The following is a 7829-nucleotide window of genomic DNA, read 5'->3' as shown; positions in this document are numbered from 1 at the left end:
AAGTTACCTAATCCTGTATAATTGGGGTGATTCGAGAGACGGGAAGATGTTCTCATTTTCATTATGGGAGCCACTTGGGGACAGTATCATTTAGAAGAATATGTTTTTATTGCCCTAAATTGCTTCACCTGAGATTCTATTGATGTGTGTCTCTTAGGTTAAATTTCTAATGAACAAAATGACCAATGTGGGCCCCATTCTCACACATTCTCCTGGTGCTTACGCTACTCTTTAACAGTCAGGGAATTCTTCCTCATTCTATCCCAGAGTCTCACTTATGAGGCAGGATTCTGGAAAGTTGAGTTAATACGCCATTGAAACACAGAAGAACCAATCCCTCACATTCTGCATATGACAGTATCTACATATCGTGCCTGACCCTTCTCCGTTAATACAACAGTAAGCCTCATCATAAAGTTTCTCCTCTTATATCATCACCATTAATTCAACTCACCTTGCCATGCCAAACTTGAGAAAACTTCTGCAGCCAACCCTCTTGGCATAAAGGCTAAGCTGGGTTTACCTCACACCGAATAAAGTCAAGTTCTAGCCTATTCTCATCTAAAATTGATCATTATTCCCAATTAGTTACTCCGTTAAAGTATCTTTAAATAAATGGACGTATCTTAGATTGAATTTCCCAGAGAATAGACTCCAAGATTCTGAAATTGGCACAGAGGGAGTTTATTGAGGAGTGTGCTCTTAGCAACAGCACCTAGAAGGAGTAGGGGCAGCTGGGTTGGGCAGAAGGAAGATTCGAACTGCCATGCACTTGCAACCTAGGCTTCAGCAGGTGCCACAGGGAGATCAGAGCGAGGATAGCCCTTCAGTGATGCCCCGAATCGAGACAAAGGACTGGATCTTTTACTCTGCTTCAGCCGGCCATTGGATGCCAGCTGCACCCATGGAGGGACATAACCTTGGAAGGCAACTAACTCCCTTTAGCTAAGGGCAAAGCTCAGGGAAGAACTCAGCTATGAGCCATTGGCAGTCAACAGTCTGGGCCCCAGGGGGAATGAGGGCCTCAGTCCTAAAAGGTGGATTCTGGGTAGCACACCCGGCATCCACGACATTAAATTTTACTTGTGTGAAAAACATGATTTCTTTATTTAAATGACACACATTTTATTGCTTACCTAGGATTTAAACTAATAAAATATATGCTTGGCCTCAGCATTACAGTATACCAAAATTGCAAATGCTGAAGAAAAAAAAAAAATTTCTGTTGAATAAGGTTCTTCGTTAGGATTTCTGATCCTGGAAATGCGCATTATAAATCATGCGTGTGTGCAATTCCATATAATGTTTTGTTTTTCCACACATGGACATTCCAAAGCGTCAACACATTTTTCTCAATTATAAAAATAAATAATACATTTCCAACTATTTGGGCTCACATACAATGTATTCACATAGGAAGAAAGAGAATGCCTACAAAGAACTGGTTATACATATTACATGTTGCTTTTCAGATTTTGACAGTTCCCCACTGTCTTATAATTGAGATACAGTATCTGAAATGTTTTTGCAGGGCCTATTTATACGCATAGTAAGTCTCTCTTTTGAGTGGTGTGTGAGACTCTACCCTCCTTTTGCCTGATCACAAATGAAGCCTGAATTAAGTAGGAGATTAGTGGTGGCTGTCAAAGATGTGAACCGTCATGAGCTAATAATCCCATCCCCCAACTGTTGTCCTATAAGAAAAAGCTGCTCAGAAATAGTTAGTAATAAAGCACAAAATGAATTTCGGTTTCATTCCTCAAAATCCCAACATAGCTTCTGATTTAGTGAAATTTGACTTCAATTTTACTTCTCAGAATGGGAGATTCCAATATGAGAGAGTAAATCCAAACTGTCTTCGCAGAATATTATCTATTCAGGGAAAGAAGTAAGTGTTGCCTCTCTTTCCAACTCGGTACAAAATATGTCTCCCCAACCCGAACCCCAGCTCCAACATTCTAAAGCCCCAAGTTTTTCTTCATGTGTTTCTGGGATTTTCACAGTTCAAAATACCTTTATTCCCTTTAGGACCAGAAGCTTGAGATATCTTGCAGATCTGCACAAAAGCTTCCATTTTCATGGGTGCTGAAGTTTCAGACAAATAACTGAACCTCTAGGGTTCAGGTGGAGTCAGGGTTTATCTAAATGGAATTAAATCTTCCATGGCTTTGCAGCATTTAGTTTCTGTGCCTCTGTATTGGAAAAGAGGGGACCCTTTCAGGTTGATAGTAAAGTTAATTCAGATTATTCTTTCCCTTATTCAAAGAGAATCAATTAATAGGTTGGAGAAACTCTTTACCCGGTCTAAAAGCTTCCATGGTTCCAGCAGCTTCTACCTGGGAAAATCCCCAGCCATTCTTTTGGAGCTCCCTGTGTCTGAGTCCCCGTGAAAGGCACTCTGAAGCTGCCCATAGACTTCAATGGCAGCTTGGCCAGTCTGCCTGGGGTATTAACATAATAATTACAAGGTCCCAGGCGGATAGCAGCTTTTCAAGTGGCAAACTCACTGGTAGGACAGTCTCCTGTAACTCACTCTTGGGAGAGGAATCCCACATATGCTGTATCAAGTAACCCATCTCAATTTGCCATTTCGCAGATTATGTCTGACCCAACCCATCCGATTGCAGGCATTGTGCAACGGCGCCACTTCTCTACAACACATGCTGATAGTTAGTGCAAATCACAGTGATTTTGTTATATATAAAGGTAACTAATGAGCTGCAACGTAAAGTAATTGCTATTTTCAATGGACAGGATGAATCTGCTCCTTAATTTTTTCCTGAAAAAAAAAAAAACTCATTTTTTTTTTTTTTGCCAGAATTTCAGTGAGTGATTCACATTACTGTCAATTACACGCCCTTATTATGGATCACAGCCACTAGGCAGCTGTCCAGGAAAACACAAGTCTGAAAATGCTTCTGTTTTAAGAAAATTAAATTCATGGTTGCTCCTCCCGTGGGCATGTACGGCAGGCAGGAAGCCTCCGATTTCTTGCCAAGGAAAGGGATAAGGCCCTGCCTACTTTATCTGGATTAAGTAGCCACTCTGACATTTTGAGATCTTGATACCAATGCCCAGATGCAGGGCTTGGTTTGGGTTTCTAAATAGTCTCTCTTTATTTTTTTTTTTTTTCCTTTACGTGCGTGTTACAAAACACAGACTGGTGTTATAAAACAGTATTTCTAGTTATGAGTCACAGCAGTGCCCGTGTGTTACCAGGGAGGCCTCGTGGAGGCTGGCTGATGGAGAAACTGTCCACTTCCCTCCTTCCCAAAAGTCAGGGTTGAAGACAGTTTAGGGCCCTCGGCTCTATTTTCGAAGATGGGCTTATTGTCACCATGGTCAGTCATTTCTCTGTAAGTGTAGGGGAAGCTACAACTGAAAATACTACATTTACTATTGGGCTGCTCTCTGGTCTAGGAAATCCAGCTTTTGTATGGGTGAAATTAAGGCTGTTAGAGTTTGTAGATGCATTCTTCCTGGGAATGTTGTTCAGTTTTAGCATAGTATCTTTAAACCCTTCAGTTAAGGTTGCCTAAATCATTTATGCATTTGGCAAAACTGTGAGAATTACATGATATTTTTCCGGTTCTGAGCCTTTAACTACATCTATATGTGATTCATAGCATCAGACATTTCAAATAATGAAATATTTAGTAGCGATGAAACTGGCCTTCACATTATCTGTGTTCCAGATACATTGTGTCTAAGGAATGTTAGCATCTAAAAGAAATATTTAAAAGACAAACGATTGTGAATTGGGTGAAATCAGTTTCACCTCTTATTTTGTTTAGATGCTGATTTAAGCCAAAAACAGACAGAAAAAAAAAATGTTTTAGATGATTGATGAAATTTGAATGTGGACTGGTATTTTAGATAGCAATTGTTTTTTTCTTTTTTTCCTTTTTCTTTTTTTTTTTTTTTTTGAGACAGAGTCTCACTCTGTTGCCCGGGCTAGAGTGCCATGGTGTCAGCCTAGCTCACAGCAACCTCAAACTCCTGGGCTCAAGCGATCCTACTGCCTCAGCCTCCAGAGTAGCTGGGACTACAGGCATGCGCCACCATGCCCGGCTAATTTTGTCTGTATATGTTTAGTTGTCCAGCTAATTTCTTCCTATTTTTAGTGGAGACGGGGTCTCCCTCTCACTCAGGCTGGTCTTGAACTCTTGAGCTCAAGCAATACTCCCGCCTCAGACTCCCAGAGTGCTAGGATTACGGGCATGAGCCACCACACCTGGCCAGCAATTGTTTTTTTAATATTGTCAGGTGAAATCATGTCATGGTAGTGGTTTTTTAAAAATCTTTGTCTGTTGAGATGAAGATTGTGAAGTACTTATGGATGAAATGACAAGATACCTGAGATTTACTTTAAAATGCTCCAGAAAAAAAGTATGTTGGGGAGGGGCTGGGAGTAGGTAAAGCCAGAGTTGCAAAATATTGTTTTAGCCGAGGGGGTGGGGGTGAGACCATGGGGGCAGATTCTGCTATTCAGAATCTGCTTATTTTTGCATAAGCTTGAAAATGTTTGAGTAAGTTAACTTTTTTTCCTTGTTGTCTCTGATTGAGAAGATGATTATTTTTACATTTGGGGTTTTACCACTCAGGCAATTAGTATTTAGTGAGAAGGAAGTGACAAGGATGAGCATATCAAATTCAGGCAGTCAATAGTGATCTCTTAAAACTATATAAAATTTATGAACTGCTATGTATATTATGCATTGATTGTTAACACACAAGTAAGAAAAATTACCCTTTATAATAAGGTTGCCTGACCTTCATTTCAGGTAGCGAAAAGGTGTCAGCCTTAATTGCTCTTGTTTTTAAATCTTTTCAATGTTATTATGGTTATAAAGATCTAAGTTTGAGTGTCAAATGGACCACCAGAGTGTCAGCTAGTGGTCCTCGCCTCCCAGGTTAGAGGTAGAGGACATTTTCTCAGGGGAGGTATAAAGTGTCTTGTTCAAAGTCAGTTCCACTTGCTTATAGAAGTGGAAGCAAGACTAGAACCCTTCAAAACCAGTACCTTTTTCAACTCTATCATGCTACCTCAATCTCATCCTTTAAAATACTCATTAACATTCTACCCTCTAGGGATCAAAGCAGTTTTCTAAATCCAGACCAGTGACTGCATGTCAGATGTTCATTCCAGGTGGTGTGGCCCCGAATTATCTTTTCTTTTATTGAACGCCATTTCCAAGTTGTGCGATAAGTCCCAGAAGTGATCATTTTTAATTCTGCTCTTGTTAACGCTGTGCAGCAGGTTTGCGGCACATTCTTCCTCCTCTGGCTTTCATAGACTTTCTGTCGTGGTGGGTGAACATACTCAAAGGACAGTGTAGGCCAAAAGCAGGAAACACTTGGCCAAGTGATTCCGCCAAGACCATCAGCCACTTCTATAGTGCCTTTCTGAAAGGCCTTTTGTAGTTTAAGCTGAAATTCCAAACATCACAATTGAAATACGGACATGTTTTTCTTCAAGTGGATAAAATGGATCCTGTTTGGCATTTGTGGCCAAAACCTTCTAAACACAAACTCACCCACTAAAATGTTATCTTCTTTGCACTTAATAGCAGCTCACTGAAATAAAGTAGAGGATTGGGTTGGCATTTTATAAAATAATTTTTACAATTACAAAATGGTTTTCAAGAGTTTTAAAAGAGCAGCCCTCTGATTCCTAAAAACATAGTTGTGCAAATACATGGGAAAATAGAAATACATACAGAAGGGCTTTGCCCTGTTGCTGTGGTCTGTGGGGAGACCAGCCACAGAGTTGGGTCCTCTCTTCTGCCCATTGCTCAAAACTCTGACTTCTCTCATCTGTTGGGTGCCCAAAAAGTACAGATTTCATTTATTCGCCTCGTAATCCCCCTGATCTTACCAACCTCCTAATACATGGAAAGCATCACGGATAAAAAAGAAAAAATGCAATATCCTCCCAGTTTACCTTTTTTCTTTTTTTGGAGGAGGCAGGAGTAGAGAGCTAGAAAAATGCATGAATGCACAAAGTAAATATTTTGGACATAGGTGCTAAGGAAAGAGATGACTTAGGAACCACCCCTCCCAACACTGGGGACTCCTGGAAATCACCAAGGATGAAGCGTTGGCTACGAAATATTGCAAAGTATGAAGAGGGGTGAAGGAGGAGCTGACCTGGCATCCTGGGCAGAGGTAGATAGAAGTGCAGTGTAAAAACGTGCTATTTGTGTGTCTGTCTGAGGTATACTTAATCCTGAGGATTTTATAAACTCATTTCATCTTTTCCTTTTTTTTCTCTTTTTTTTTTTTGAGACAGAGTCTCACTCTGTTGCCCAGGCTAGAGTGCCGTGGCGTCAGCCTAGCTCACAGCAACCTCAAACTCCTGGGCTCAAGCGATCCTCCTGCCTCAGCCTCCCGAGTAGCTGGGACTACAGGCATGCGCCACCATGCCCAGCTAATTTTTTCTATATAGTTTTAGTTGTCCAATTAATTTCTTTCTCTTTTTAGTAGAGACGGGGGTCTCGCTCTTGCTCAGGCTGGTCTCGAACTCCTGAGCTCAAACAATCCGCCCGCCTCGGTCTCCCAGAGAGCTAGGATTACAGGCTTTTCCTTTTTTTTCTTAAATCATATCCTTCTAAAAGACATCTACTAACTTACTTATAACCCAAGGTAATAATTCTGTAGGGGAGGCAGGGATTGGATACATGGAAACAGGAAAGTATTTTGTTTCCATTTTGGGCTCCCAAGGAGGAGTTTTTAAAGGGTCCCGACTCTGCCTCAGCTTTTTGGGAATTGGCTTTGTTGTCTCTACGGGAAGGTTCATTCCTTTTCTGGGCCCCCAAATGCAGCGTAATCTGACTGGGGAGTAACTCTTCTCGTTTTCCAGGGGCAAAAGAATCGGCTTCCCTTGGTTTTGTTGATAGAAATAAGGTTTGTCTCCTTGTCCAAAGCTGCTTGTGGAGTCCTCCTTGGGAGTTGTCATGGAGAGGGCCTGTTTCCCCTGGGAGGGTTGGCAGAAGCAAAGTTACAGTTAGACCCACTAAGATGTCCACATCCAAAGTGGTAGGAGAGGGAAGGGAAGGTGGCGAGGAGGAGGAGAAAGAGGGTGAGAAGGAGGAGGAGGAAATGCATAGGTAGCTTTGGAGCTCACCCAAGGGGTTCTCCCTCTGAGCCAACCTTCAACCAGGCAATCCGATGACAAGGCCTTTTACTTTGTTCAAGAAACCCTGGAGATTTGTGGTTTCTAATATTCACGGTGCTGTGTGCCAACCCACATAGCCAATTCTGCAAGCAACTGGTGCTGCAGACACATGACCCATATTTCTCACAAATCCCACTATTCAATGGTCTTTCTATTCTTCTAATTATACCAAGGAGAGAGTCTCTAGTGGGTAATAATCTCTTTTTGCTAATACTTTGCAGTTGGGTCCCAAACCAAGGTCTTTCCTTTATCACAGCTTGAATGCGGTATTTTTATTTCAGAGCACGCCACCGCTAATGGGGAGGAGCGAGTCTCTCGGCCTCCTGGGGTGGTGGTCAATGGGTTTATCCTTTACTTTGCCTTCCTTTTTGACTGAACGCCTCATTTGGTTTGGCTTGCCTGGGCAAACAGGGAGACGCCTGCCCAGCAATCCCACCCAATGCACATTGTATGGTCTGGCTCTGTTGTTTATTTTTTCGAACCGGATACTCAAATAGTATATGTTGTGCAATCTTTTTTTTTATTTATTTCAGCATATTATGGGGGTACAGATGTTTAGGTTACGTATGTTGCCCTTGCCCCCCTCCCAAGTCCGAGTTTCAAATATGTCCATCCTTCGGGTGGTGCGCATCACACTCTATGTATGCAAATA

This window comes from Propithecus coquereli, unplaced genomic scaffold (genome assembly GCF_000956105.1).
Source record: "Propithecus coquereli isolate 6110/MARCELLA unplaced genomic scaffold, Pcoq_1.0 Scaffold57, whole genome shotgun sequence".
In the NCBI taxonomy this organism is placed as follows: Eukaryota; Metazoa; Chordata; class Mammalia; order Primates; family Indriidae; genus Propithecus; species Propithecus coquereli.
This window is presented reverse-complemented; position numbering follows the sequence as displayed.